We start from the raw sequence: 15,135 nt of genomic DNA on the forward strand, positions 1-15,135 counted from the left end.
AAATAAGAAAGGGAAGGTGGAAAAAAATAAGAAAGGGAAGGTGGGAAAAAAAAGCCTGAGACCAACCAATTAGAAAACTAAGATCAGACAGCAAAGGTAAAAAAAATAAATTACTTTTTAGTGATTGGCACATGTAATCTTTGGGAATGTGCAAGAATAGCACTTTCTCTATGTGGATCTCACAATGTACAAGATCAGCATGGATGAAGTGGAAGCCCACGGGGCCTGCACAGAGGAGGCAGCAGAATGGGCTTCAGTGCCAGTAGCAGCAATTGGCACCTCCTCAATAGCCATGCGGCAGCAGTGACAGTGGCAGCAGAGGAATGAGAGAGGTTCCGAGGTTGCTGGCAAAAGAAAGAGAGGGGGGTCTGCCTTTAGTGTGTGCATGTGTATGAATGGGACTCTGCCTGGGGGTATATGTGTGTGAATGCATGGGTGCCTGCCTGGGGGTCTGTGTGTATGAGAATGAATGTGTGCATGCCTGGGGGATGGGGAGGGAGTGGTGTGAAAATGAATGGGAGCCTGCCTGGGGGTCAATGTGTGTGTGTGTGTGTGTGTGTGTGTGTGTGTGTGTGTGTGTGTGAATGACTGGGAGCTTGCCTGGGTGTGTGTGTGTATGTGAGGGAGCCAGTGATTGTGAGAGCATGAGTGTGTATGAGAAAATCCAAGGGAGTAAAAGTTTGTGTGTGTGTGGGGGGGGGAGTGTGGAGGGGGAGAGAGTGTCTTAGAGCCTGAGAGTGTGTCAGTGTCTGTGAGAGAGAGAGGTTATGGTGGATATAAGAGCATGAATGTGTATGTATGTGACAGTGTATGTGTGAGAGAGAATGGACATGTGAGTATGTGTGAGAGAGAGAGGATAGCCTCCTAATCCTCGACAATATCAGGGTTACTGGAAATCAAGAGCTCCCACAGAAGGGGACAGCAGGGGCTTTCTAAAATCCTTATTAGTTTTAATTATTGGATGTTATTTGATATATGTGCTGTTTTGAACTATTTTATTGGTGTTTGGGAAATTGTAAAAAATGTATATGATTTTAATTAATAGAAATTCTATTTATCAGTAGTGTTAAAATATTATTTTATTATGGTTTTACTATTATAACTGATATTTTATGTTTCTTGATTTTATTTGTTTTATGAGGAATGGTACTATTTTTCTATTATTAATACACGGAATCTGGTTTCTTGGAGTTTCCATTTCAGTTTTTGTCTAATTTGTGCTCCTTTATTTTGTATTCTGTATTTGGTGAGGGTCTGTCTCTGCTCTGTGTGTGTGACCGTGATGAGAGATTCTGCTAGCATGTAGTGTCTGTATAGGGATCTATAGCAATTGTTTGTTTCCTCAGTAGGTGGTGTACTGGTATTCTAGGACCCAATGTAATATTTACCCTTGCTTTTTCACAGCTAGGGTTATTGTTGTTTGAGTCCTTGGTGTTATTACTGTTATGTTACGATGGGATTGCAGTATAGATTTTGAGTGTCTTTTTTTGCGGGGTTTTGTGTTAGTTTACAATGTGCCTGGCAGTGGAAGCTGTTTGTGCTGCTGTTACTGTGAGGTGACACCAGAATTTGAAAATATCTTTTACTATGATGAGCTGTAAGGGAAACATCCAAGCTCGATTGTTTGGGGGAATTTCAGTGGAGGCACAGAGTTAGAGAACTGGAGGTGCAGGATTTATATTGACATTCTGTCCCTTCCTGTATATTCCAGACTTCACTTTCATAGCCATATAGAATTAGTTGAATGAGGCTATCAAATAATTTTATAGTAGAAGTGTGAAACTGGCCAGCTTTTTAAAATTACGCAGAAGACCCTTTGGACTTTATTTATTAACAGTTTTTTTTTTTTATAACCAATTTTAAAGCAGGATCCATGCTATAGAGGTGGGTGTGATGAAGAAATGCCATTTTGGCTCCCCCCCAAAAAAAAAAATTCTTCTGTCTAGAGATGCCACTGATTTTCTGTGACCTTAAGCATTAGTACAAGAAGAATTAAGGGGGGGATGCTAGAGAGGCACACAAATGCATTAGCCCCCGGGCGCCGGAGACCCTTGGTGCACCACTGGGTGCGAGCCATATGGGGCCACAAACGGTGGCAAAGAGGAGTGAAGATTTGGCAGGCTGCAAGCAGTGCCCAACCTGCTTGCCACCCAACCCAGAAAACCACACAGCCGCAGGGCGTGATCGAGAACGATGTAGGAGTCGGGGCCGAGACAGGGGGGGGCGCAAGGTAGAAGGCTCGCCTAGGCTGCCCTGCTGGCACCCAAATATGTTCTCAAGTCCAGTCCATGCTTTAACCACAATCACAATCCTGTTCTCAATGTGAGTGTCCCTCACAGTGGCTGGCACTAAGCTGACCCATTTTCCCAGAGTCTGGAAGATAGGCTCTTAGCAGGACAGGGGGTCCCCTATCTGAGCTGGTTCTCCTTCCCCAAGATGAAGAGTTAATACCTGAGGTTACAAATGCTCTTCCAGAATCCTAACCACTTTGTCCTCTCTGTTTCTGAGTAGAGACTCTGATGAGGGTCTCAAACTGAACTCCTTTTTTCATTCCTCAGTCTTCTCTCAGATATTACAGAGGGATATCTTGTTTTTGAAAGTCTCACAAAAAGCAGCAAACATGTGAAGTCTTCTCTCAGGTAGGAAGGGTGGGCAGAACTTCCTCTCAAGACAAAAGCATCCTCTCAGAAGAAACCAGGAATACTACTCTTGTGGCCAATCACTACTGTCTTTCCACTTGTAAAGAAAAAAAAGAAAAGAAAAGAAATTAAACCAGGTCTTCTGTTCCCTGTCCTCCTGCAGGCAGGAGGTGTAATCATCCTTATGCCAGGCACAGAGATTCTCCACAATGCATAAATAACTCAAGAAAACTTACTCAAAATTGAGAAAAATCCTATCATACCAGTTGGGTACTGATGAAGGATGTCTTTCCCTTCCATCTAAGGTGACTGACAGTTGGGCCTAGAATGGAGGAGCTCCAGAAAACTGAACACGTCTTCCTCAAAAATACAGTTACCGCACTACTCTATGCACTCACCTGCAATTATGCAGGCAGGAGATATCACTAGGGATATGCAGAGGCAAAATTCTTGTTTTGGTTCATTTTATTTATTTCATTTCATTTTGTTTATCAATCACCCCCAGATAAAAATCACTCAAAGTTATGCACAATGAAATCAAGTATGAAAAATTACATCATATTACATAACATAAATATACTTAACATATAGCAAACAATATTTAAAAATATGCTCTTAATTCTACCTGATGCTTACCCGAGTTTATCAAGGCACAGAAATTAGCTACATCTTTAGACCTTTCCTAAAATGTAATAAATTGTTTTAATTTCTAAGTTGAAGTGATAAACTATTCCACAATGAAGGAATGGCAGCAGAAAAGGCACGGGTCTTCCATCAAACATGACCTTTAATGTGTGTTATGGTTTGTATAATTTTCCAGTCAAAGTCCTCAACTGCTGAAAGTTGTAATTGACATTTCTGTGCAAACCGGGGGACTCTACCATTGCAGTTACACTTTTTTCTTTTTTTTACCACTGCAGCAACCTGCCTTTCCATATTCATCATTGAATCCAATGTTGCACCTAAGGAACTTACTTCTTCTGAGACCATCAACAGATGACCATCAACTGGGGGATCCCAAACCAATTTGTAACCAGTCTGGTTTGATTTTGAATTCTAAGAAAACACATTTTTTTCATCCAACCTACTGCCATTGTTAAACATTCATTAACCTGGGTAACAGTTTTTATGGAGTCCTTCCCAGAGGTACCACCAATTGTATGCCATCTATATAAATATAAGGAGAAAAAAGACCTAATAACTCTTCTCAAAAGCATAAAAAAAAAATGTTAAAAAGAAGCAGAGATGCTGAAGAACCTTGGGGAACACCTAAATTCATCTTAAAAAAAACTATAATTTTCCTACTTGAAAGCTTATAAATTCTTCTCTCACTCAAAAAAGTCCTAATCCAATTCAAAATGTGACTTAGCAAACCTAATTCCCCCCAATGTGAAATCAGAATGGAATGGTTCACTAGATCAAATGCAGTAGACAGGTCTAAAAATCAAATGCACAATTTACTCTTACCTGTCCTAGGTAGCAGTTTATATAATAATGCTAACAACACAGTCTCTGTACTCATCCACTCTGAAAGCTCGATTGGGCTACATTCAAATTCTCAGACCATCACAAAAATCTTAAGACTATTTGGTATCCACTTTCTCAATTAATTTTGCTACCAAAGGTAGATTAGAAACTGATCTATAATTAATACAATTGGCTGGATCTAAACTTGAATAACCAATAAGAGGAAGAAGGACATCAAATATTCTACAATGTCCATAAAGTTCCAAGAATGTTTTTTTATTCTATATAAGCAAGCAGAAGAGTTCAAATTGTGGAACCAGACTGTTGGCGCTAACCTTTAAAAAGAACCAGACTGCTGGTGCTAACCTTTAAAAAGGAGATAGAGCAGCTTTTAAACTAGAAAAAAGGGGAAAGCCGACAGTCGCTCAGCAGCGCATGGTTCGGAGAGAGGTATCTTCAAAGGATACTAAAGATGCATTAGAATTAGGGCATCCCAACAGTGAGGTTCCAATAATAAGAAAAGTAGTCCAAGTGCCTGTAATTAAAAACTCACCTGAGATAAAAAAAATTCCAGTTTATCCCTATCAATTAAAAAGCAGAAAGAAAATACAAACAAAAAACACACTTTGAAATGTTTGTATGCTAATGTCAGAAGTCTAAGAAGTAAGATGAGAGAATTAGAATGTATAGCAGTGAATGATGACATAGACTTAATTGGCATCTCAGCGACATGCTAGAAGGAGGATAATCAATGGGACAGTGCTATATACCGGGATACAAATATCACAATGACAGAGAGGAGCACCTGGGAGGCGGGGTGGCGCTTTATGTCTGGAATGTCATAGAGTCCAACAGCATAAAGATCCTGCATGAGACTAAATACACAACCAAATCTTTATGGGTAGAAATCCCTTGTGTGTTGGGGAAGAGTATAGTGATAGGAGTATACTACAGTCCACCTGGCCAAGATGGTGAGACAGACAGTGAAAAGCTAAGAGAAATTAGGGAAGCTAACCAAATTGGTAGTGCAGTAATAATGGGTTATTTCAATTACCCCAATATTGACTGGGTAAATGTAACATGCTAGAGAGAGAAAGTTCCTGGATGGAATAAATGACAGTTTTCTGGAGCAATTGGTTCAGGAACCAATGAGAGAGGGAGCAATTTTAGATCTAATTATCAGTGGAGCACAGAATTTGGTGAGAGAGGTAACGGTGGTGGGGCCGCTTGGCAATAGTGATCATAATGGGCTGGATTTTAAAAAGGTTACACACGTAAATCCATCTTACGTGCGTCGGGCCTATTTTAAAAAGGCCCGGCGACGCGCGTAAAGCCCCAGGACGCGTAAGTCCTGGGGCTTTACAAAAGGGGTGGTCCGGGGGCAGGGAAGGGACAGAGGCCTCCGACAGAGCGTCCATTGCCGCTGTGTCGGAGGATTGCGTTCCGGTGCGTGCAACTTGTGCCTGCCCAGAGGCAGGCGCAAAAGGTAAGATAAAAATTTGGGGGAGGGGGGTTAGAAATTTGGGGAAGGGGGGTTAGAGTAGCGCTAGGGGGGGAAGGTTAGGGGAAGGGGTGGGAAGGTCAGGTTAGGGGGAAGGGAAGTTCCCTTCCAGGCCACTCTGCATGCTTCTTTTAAAATCTACCCCAATATGATCACATTTGAATTAATGATTGGAAGGGGGGACAGTAAGCAAATCCACGGATCTAGTGCTAAACTTTCAAAAGTGAAACTTTGTTAAAATGAGAAAAATAGTTAGAAAAAACTGAAAGGAGCAGCTATAAAGGTAAAAAGAGGCGTGGACATTGTTATAAAATGCCTTCTTAGAAGCACAGTCCAGATGAATTCCACACATTAAGAAAGGTGGAAAGAAGGCAAAACGATTAATAGCATGGTTAAAAGGTGAGGTGAAAGAGGCTATTTTAGCCAAAAGATCTTCATTCAAAAATTGGAAGAAGGGTCCAACAGAAGACATTAAGATAAAGCATAAGCATTGGCAAGTTAAATGTAAGACTTTGATAAGACAGGTTAAGAGAGAATTTGAAAAGAAGTTGGCCATCGAGGCAAAAACTCACAGTAAAAACTTTTTAAAATATATCCGAAGCAGAAAGTCTGTGAGGGAGTCAGTTGGACCATTAGATGATCGAGGAGTTAAAGGGGCACTTGAGAAGATAAGGTCATCGTGGAAAGATTAAATGATTTCTTTGCTTTGGTGTTTACTGAAGAGGATGTTGGGGAGATAACCGTTCCGGAGAAAGTTTTCATGGATAATGATTCAGATGGACGGAACCAAATCACGGTAAACCTAGAAGATGTGGAAGGGCTGATTGACAAACTGAAGAGTAGTAAATCACCTGGACCAGATGGTATACATCCCAGGGTTCTGAAGGAACTAAAAAATGCAATTTCAGATCTATTAGTAAAAATTTGTAACCTATTATTAAAACCATCCATTGTACTTGAAAACTGGAGGGTTGCTAATGTAACCCCAATATTTAAAAAGGGCTCCAGGGGTGATCCAGGAAACTACAGACCAGTTAGCCTGACTTCAGTGCCAGAAAAAATAGTGGAAAGTGTTCTAAAGATCAAAATCACAGAACATATGGAAAGACATGGTTTAATGGAACAAAGTCAGAATGGCTTTACCCAAGGCAAGCCTTGCCTCACAAATCTGCTTCACTTTTTTGAAGGGGTTAATAAAGATGTAGATAAAGGTAAACCGGTAGATGTAGTGTATTTGGATTTTCAGAAGGCATTTGACAAAGTTCCTCATGAAAGGCTTCTAGGAAAAGTAAAATGTCATAGGTTAGGTAGTGATGTCCTTTCTTGGATTACAAACTGGTTCAAAGATAGGAAATAGGATTATATAGACAATTTTCTCAGTGGAGGGGGTAGGCAGTGGAGAGCCTCAGGGATCTGTACTGGGATCCGTGCTTTTCAATATATTTATTAAATGATCTGGAAAAGAATATGACGAGTGAGGCGCCGGCCCCCGGTCCCACCCCCAAAACTCTGTGCCCCGCCCCCAAAACGCAGCATCATCGGGTCCCGCCCCCTTCCAAAAACCCCGGGACCTACGCGCGTCCCGGGGCTCTGCGTGCGCCGGCGGCCTATGGAAAATAGGCGCGCCGGTGCGCAAGGCTTTTAAAATCTGCCCGTTAGTTTTTGGGTACTTGCAGGTACATATAGCCTGGATTGGCCACTGTTGGAAACAGGATGCTGGGCTTGATGGACCCTTGGTCTGACCCAGTATGCCATGTTCTTATGTCAGCATCAATCCAATAATTTACATCAACAAATCAATGGCTCCCTAACACAGACCATGTTTTGAAAAGACTGCATCGGGAGGGAGCCCATAAATTGTAAGGAACTGAGGTCAAAATAAAGGTTGTAATCTGAGAGCATTACATTCCCATAAGAGCCCAAAAGGGTCAAGATAATCAATCATTTATAGATAACTACTTGGTTCAGAAATGTTTATAAAGCAATTGCATAAAAGACTTTACAAGTTGGGATTCACAGGTTAAGTGAATGGTGAGAAACTGACAAAGCTTTTTTTTGTTTTGCAAGCTTTGTCAGGGTCTCCTCCAGTGTTACTGTTTGAGTTAGCACTAGTTTGGTATGGGAGGTTTATTATTTGTAATTATTAATCAGTTATTTCACGGGCTGGGGTGGGGGGAGAAAAGGAAGGACCTATGGGCCCATGCACCAAATCTTTGAAGTACCTTGCAATGCCCCTGGTCACAGGAATTCAAAAGAAGGCAATAATACCAGTGGCATGAGCTCCTAAAGGTAACACTGGAAATGGAAAGTGGCATCAAGAGTGGCATGAACATTTTAAGGCACCATGAATGGGGAACAAAGTAGCAAAGATGACAGAAAAATAAACCCAGGCTCTGACAGGAGGAAAACAGCACAAAGAGCGGCATGAAGACTTCAAGAAACCATGAAAGGGGCAAAGCAGCCACCCCCAGTGGCAAGAACATCCCAAAGCATAGTCTGCACTAGAATCTATGGCAGCAAGGCTGAATGGCATTAAGAACCCCCCCCCCCCCCCCCAAACATTCCCAAGGTATAAAATCTGAGGTATGGCAGCAAGAAAGAGTGGCAGCAAGATGCCTAAGGTGATCCATCAGGAGAATGGACAGAGCCATAGCCAGGCAATGTGGCACCCATGGTCAAGTGAAAAACTATGCCCCCCTCACCCTTTGCACAACACATGACACCACAAGTTGGGAGACTTGGTTAAATGTTAATACAGCAATGCCCACGGTTGGTGCAAGGGTATTAGGTGCCCTAGGAAGGTCTTATAGCCTTGCACCCCCCCCCCCCCCACCCCCCATCACACCCTCATACACAATAAAAAAGTATGCATTTATAATAACAGATTTTACATTAAAAAGGACATTCAAAGCACAGTTTGCTGAGGTAAAAATATTACTTACAATATGTATTTTATATTTACATGCACTGCTGTGGTGCCAATCAGAAAACCCTGCAAAAAAGCAAGAGACACTTGGAGTCCATATAGTCTTAGGCCTACTTTAATGTATCTTGGGCATGGCCATGACTCTCAGAGAGCCAGAAGAAAATAGAATTACAATACAAAAAACATTTCTATATCAAAACAACACTAACTGACAGCACTCAAACCGCAGCAACTCTACTTATGAAAGTTAACACTGCAAATATTACACCAGGCCCATGTTAGGAAAACAGAACAAGCCAAGCTGCTATAGATCCCTACATAAAAATTGCACAATATTGAAATAAATCACCTCAGTCGTATATGCAAAACACAGATATAGCGTCAAATACAGAATAAAGAGACCGTAAAGTATAAATAAAATTGTGGAAACAAAAACTGAACTGGAATCCTCAACAAGCAAAATTCTATATGCATGGCAGCAATAGAAAAACAGAAGCATTGCCATTCATAAAAAAAAAACAATACAATTAGTAAAACCATACCAATAAAAAGAATAATTCAAAACTAATGAATAGAATGACATTCAATAATTAAAAACTAACATAATAATTTTCCAAACACTTCTAATAACCCCCAACAATTGAAACTAATAAGGATTTTAAAAAATCTCCCATTATCCATACCTGGGAACCTTTGGTTTCCAGATGCCCTGAAATTGTCATGGACTAGCAGGCAGAGAGAAAGGGGGATTGTTGTGCACACACATGCTCCCTCTCTCTCTCTTTCTCTCTCACACACATACACACATGATCTTTCTCACTCTCACATACACATTTGCTCTCTCTTACACGCATTCTCTCTCTCCTACACACACATATACTTTCACTCTCACATACACACATGCTCTCTCTCTCCCATGCACATACACACATGCTCTCTCTCTCTCTCTCACACACACACACATACACACATGCTCCCTCTCACTGTCTTACACCTAGTCTTTCTCTCTCTCTCACTACCCCTTTGATTTAGCAGGCAGCAGCAGTCTCCATCTTCAGCCACCGCGGTCAAGGGTATGACTTCCAGCCACAGGGGCTGGACTCTTTCCGGCGGGGTAGAATGTGCTCCTCTTCTGAAGCTGTGCAGCCCCTCTGAAATTGACAGCATGGTTGATGGGGCCTTAGTAAGTGGAAAAGAATCACAGCCCCACCAGAATCAGCAGCATGGTTGCTCTGCTGTTCCACTTACTGAGGCCCTGCCGATTATGCTGTCGATTTCAGCAGGGCCACGCTGTTTTTTTTCTCGCTGAGGCGCCACATGGTGGCGCTATGGCACCTTTCAGTAGTGGTGCCTATGGCTGTGGCCATATTGGCTATAGGTACATTATGGCTCTGCAGCAGTGAGACAGAGGGGCAGCAAGAACCCCAAGGTGTAGCATCAGGAGCATGGTAGCTAGGCAGAGTATCAGCAAGACCCACAAAATGTTACATCAGGGGCAGGGCAGCTGGGCAGAATGTCAGCAAGCAGAGAAGGTTTTCTCACACCGGTTAGGATACACATTGGATCTCATCTTTAGTCCTGATAACACTTTTATTCGTATGTAATCTCTCATTTATGTGTTATGCTCAGATCACTATGTTATTACTGGCGTACTGCAGCTGTTTGTTTGCAATGGTTTGAATAATAAGCAATTAAGAAGGTGAGGCCAAAAATTGATGTGAAACAGTTTAAACAAGAATGGATCAGGCTGTAGTAGATGTCACTACTAATAATGTTGAGGAATTGACCTTTCAATGATTAGATCAATTGCAGTTGGTTCATAATCAGGTGGCACCAGAGCATTTAATTGTTGTTAGTGATGGTAAGAGGAAATTTCCATGGTACTCTTTATGGAGTTGTATAATAAAAAGAAAAACATACATAGATTACAGCACAGAAGGCAGAAATCTAGTTTGGAAAAAAATAAAATTAAGTATGTTTGAGGACTTACAAGGATGAATTAAAGAGAGTCAGATCTTCATTTTATTCTACTTGTATCAATAATTCTATAAATCGGCCTAAAGAAATGTTTGATGTAGTTAGATCTTTAGAGAAGAGGCCTTTAGTTGGGAAAAAAGAGAGGCCCTGGATGATTTTTTTGAACAGAAACTTATTAATTTGCAGAAAGGTCTTCTGCAGACTGATGTAGTTGTGCCAGTAGATTTGATGACAAAAAAAGAGGCATCTGTAATTCTGTATGGGCCAAATTTAAACTTATAGAGGAGGGTGATGTTTCAAGGGTTATTGCTCAGTTAAGAATAGTTGGTTCAATTGCCGATCCTATACTAGTCTTGATAATTAATGATTATTTAAATGATAATATATTTAATATTATTGCACAAACAGCAAAAAAATCATTAACTGAGGATTATGTTCTGGAAATATTAAAAAAAAAAAAAAACAGTGGTTATGCCCAAACGAAAAGGATATTTATATGCCTACTACCGATTTGGCAAATTTTTAACTTGCCAAAGTTAAGCAAAACTTTGCAATTGAAGTAATATGTTGATGATAACACTGGTCTACATCAGTTTTGCTGACTAAAAGATAACGTGATCTTTATGTATTTTAGTGTGCTGAATTTAAAAATCACATCTGTTTCCTCCAGTCACATCCGGTTTTTCCGCAAAACGCTAGTTACTCATAAACTCTTGTAGCAATAACGTAACATTATTATTTAGATATGCTGAATATGCAAAAAGATAATTAATGCACAGAAAGACATGCTGAATATGCAAACAAAAAGCTGAATATGCATTTGGTATAAGTTATTAACCAATAGAAATGTGTATTCATTTATCACGAATTAGGCAATTTGAACGAAATTGCCTAATTCATCCTGGTTCAGGGGACTTGAACCCCGAAACGGATTTTCCCCGAACTTCGGGAAAAATTAGTTTTTCGGGTTAGTGCAGGGGGGGGAGGGGCACATTTATTTAAAAAAACCCAAAACACCCCAACCCTTCAAATTTACTTTATTACAACCCCCGCACCATCTCGATCCCTCCCCAAGATGTACTAAAAGCCCTGGTAGTCCAGTGGGGTCCCATGAGCAATCTCTTGCTCTCCGGCCGTCTGGCCATTGGGCCTGTTAGGAATCAAAATGTTGCCGGTGGCCCTTTGCCCTTACGATGTGACAGGGGCTACAGGTGCCATTGGTTAGCCCCTGTCACATCGTAGGAGCAATGGATGGATGGCGCCATCTTAGAAAATGGCATGGGCCATCCATTGCTCTTTCCATGTGACAGGGGCACTGGTAGCCCCTGTCACATGGTAAGGGCAAAGGGCCACCAGCGCCATTTTGATTCCTGGCAGGCCTGACGGCCCAATTGCCCGAGAGGGAAACATCGCTTGTGGGACCCCGCTGGATCACCAGGGATTTTAGTAAGTCTTGGGGAGGGATCGGATGGTGGGGGGGGGGGGGGTTGTAATAAAGTAAATTTGAAGAGTTGGGGTGGGTTTTTTTCGATTCATTTTTTTTCGATTCATTATTCCCATTTCGTTTTTTCCTATCCGTTTCGCTGAAAAATGACCTGCAGGAAAACAAATTTTTCCCATGAAACGCCCAAACCGAAACCCGACTTGACACAGGAAAATGAAGCTCATCTCTGTTATGTTTTGTAAGGTTTGGGTGGACCCTTGGACACTGTGGCAGCTGACCACGCCCACGGGGGAAGTCCCATAAGGGGCCACAGGTCAGGCTCAGCTCTGGACACACAAACACATATTTTATCTTTATTTAGACAGTTTGTGAAACCACCAGAGGTGGCTATAGTGAGTAGAAGATGGAGCCCGGCTGGGCTAGTATTCCTCAGGGCGCTGGAACAGCGGCTCCTCCAGTAGCAGTGCTGTAGTGAAAAGAACTGAGAAAATGAGTACAATAAGAATTCACAAAGTCCCCAGTATGGAGAAGCTCCGAGATAGGGAGAGCTGGCCCTCGAGGAGCGAGTACCAGATTCCTGGGAGCAGAGACTCATTGGCAAATACTCACGCAGCAGTTCCAAGTAGGCGATGGCACTGGCTCTGGAACAGAGGCAGGCCCTCGAGGAGCAAGTACCTGGTTCCAGGGAAATAGCTCTGAGGAGTAGATATAGTAGTAGTATTCACAGATGGTATCTGTAGCGAGTTCTTCCAAGTAGAAGAGGAGATGGATACAAGCAGTGAGTCAGGGAACATGGGCCCTCGAGGAGCGAGTACCGGTTCCTGATAGTGACCTGAAAGAAGCAGAGAGGCCCCCGAGGAGCGGGTACCCTGTTAGCAGAAAAGAGTATAATAGCAATTGGAGGCAGAGTAGCTGGGTACGGAGAGCGAATCCCATCCGTAGAATCCCCTTGCTAACTCAACGGCTAGCAAGCAAACGTAGGCTTAAAAATCTGGGCAGCGTGACATCATCACAGGGGGACGCCCCTGAGGTTCATGCCATAGAGGAAATAAGAATGAGGGCCATGCGGCGCACGCGCCCTAAGGTACCTGAGGAGCTTGGCGAGAGGCAGCGCCCAAGCCGGTCCGGGGATGCCGGAGAGAACGGCGGGCAGATGCTGTGGCAGCCAGATATTCACAGGGAGCAGGAGGAGTCGCAGAAAAAGAAAGGTAGGCGGAGTGAAGCCGTCGGGCAGCGACAGTCGCAACAATCTCTAATAACCAATTGGAAGACTGCTTATTAAACAGTTTAAAACTGCTGATGTCAGCATTTTAGGGCTATATAAGCAGTGTGAAAACTGATGGTAGCATCCAGTCATTCAAGAGGCTTAGAAGTCGCAGCAAATTTAACTCTGTTAAATCTGTTTTTGTTAAATATGTCATCCAACACTCATATAGTTCATGGACAGTGCCTGAATGATCCTGATATATTATGTTACATTTGTGGTTGTTTTACAACACCCAAACAAAGGACACATATATCTGACTTTGTACGAAAAGCTTATCATGCATATTTCAGGGTTAAACTGGGTGACCAGGACAAACCTTGGGCACCACATAAAGTGTGCAGGACATGTGTTGAAAACCTGAGACAGTGGTCTAAAGGTCAGAGAAAAAGTCTCAACTTTGAAGTTCCAATGGTGTGGTGAGAGCCCCAAAACCATGTTCATAACTGCTACTTCTGCATGGTAATTATTAAAGGCATGAACACAAAGACAAAATCTTCCATCCAGTACCCAAATCTCCTCTCAGCTATAAGACCGATTGTTCACTGTGTCGAAGTCCCTGTACCTATCTTCAGTACTTTGCAAAGTTCTGATGACGAATTCTGTCATTCCAATTTTTCCAAAGACTCCGACCATGAAGATTTTGTGGCCTCAGAAGTTGTTGCCAGAACGTGCCAACCATTCACTCAAGCTGAATTGAATGACCTGGTACGAGATCTTGATCTGCCGAAGTCGTCAGCAGTGTTACTGGGTTCAAGGCTAAAGGAAAAGAACCTGTTGGCTCCCGGTACCACATTTATGTATCGTAACAGAGAGAAAGATCTTCTGAAATATTTCCATATGGATGAAGAGCTTGTATACTGCATCGTCAAAGGACTTATTGAGTCAATGGGATGTGATAGTTATGTAGCTGATGAATGGAGGCTTCTTATTGACAGTTCAAAGAGAAGTCTAAAGTGTGTATTGCTTCACAATGGCAATAAATTAGCTTCCATTCCTATTGCTCACTCAGTAAATATAAAAGAAACGTATGAATCCATGAGAACCATTCTCCAAAAAATCAAATAAAATGATCATTGCTGGATTTTATGTGGCAATCTGAAGGTTATATCGATGCTTCTAGGACAACAAAGCAGTTATACAAAATTTCCTTGCTTCTTGTGCCTTTAGGATAGCCAAGCAAAGGCAGAAAATTATACAAGGAAAGAATGGCCCGCTAGAGAGAAATTTAAGATCGGTGAAAAGAATATTAAGAATGAACCACTTGTTAATCCTCAGAAAGTGTTGCTCCCTCCACTGCATATAAAATTGGGACTCGAAAAGTTCATTAGGGCTTTTGATCAAGATGGTGAGTGCTTCAAGTACCTGTGTACCAAATTTCCTGCTCTTTCACATGAGAAGTTGAAAGCTGGCATATTTGATGGCCCGCAAATTAGGCTTCTAATCAAAGACAGAGAATTCCTCAATATCATGAAAACCATAGAAAAGGATGCATGGTCTGCTTTTTCTGATGTGATTACAGACTTTCTTGGTAACTTCAGGGCTGAAAATTATAACCTTTTAGTTCAAAATTTGTTGATTGCTTTTCAAAGACTGGGAGCAAACATGAGTGTCAAATTGCATTTCCTTGATAGCCACCTGAACTACTTCCCCTCAAATCTTGGAGCTATGAGTGAAGAACAAGGAGAACGCTTCCACCAAGACATCAAGACCATGTAACATAGATATCAAGGCAGATGGAACACAAACATGATGGCAGACTACTGCTGGGGTTTACAGTGTGACAAGCCTGATCATAACTATTCCAGAGCATCTAAAAAGAGAAAATGTCTCCCTAACAATTACAATTTATACAACTATTGCTCTCTTGGTTAGACGATAGACTCATTTTTTGCATGAAACAAATTTATTTCATGC

The sequence above is a fragment of the Rhinatrema bivittatum genome, chromosome 8, assembly GCF_901001135.1.
Source record: "Rhinatrema bivittatum chromosome 8, aRhiBiv1.1, whole genome shotgun sequence".
In the NCBI taxonomy this organism is placed as follows: Eukaryota; Metazoa; Chordata; class Amphibia; order Gymnophiona; family Rhinatrematidae; genus Rhinatrema; species Rhinatrema bivittatum.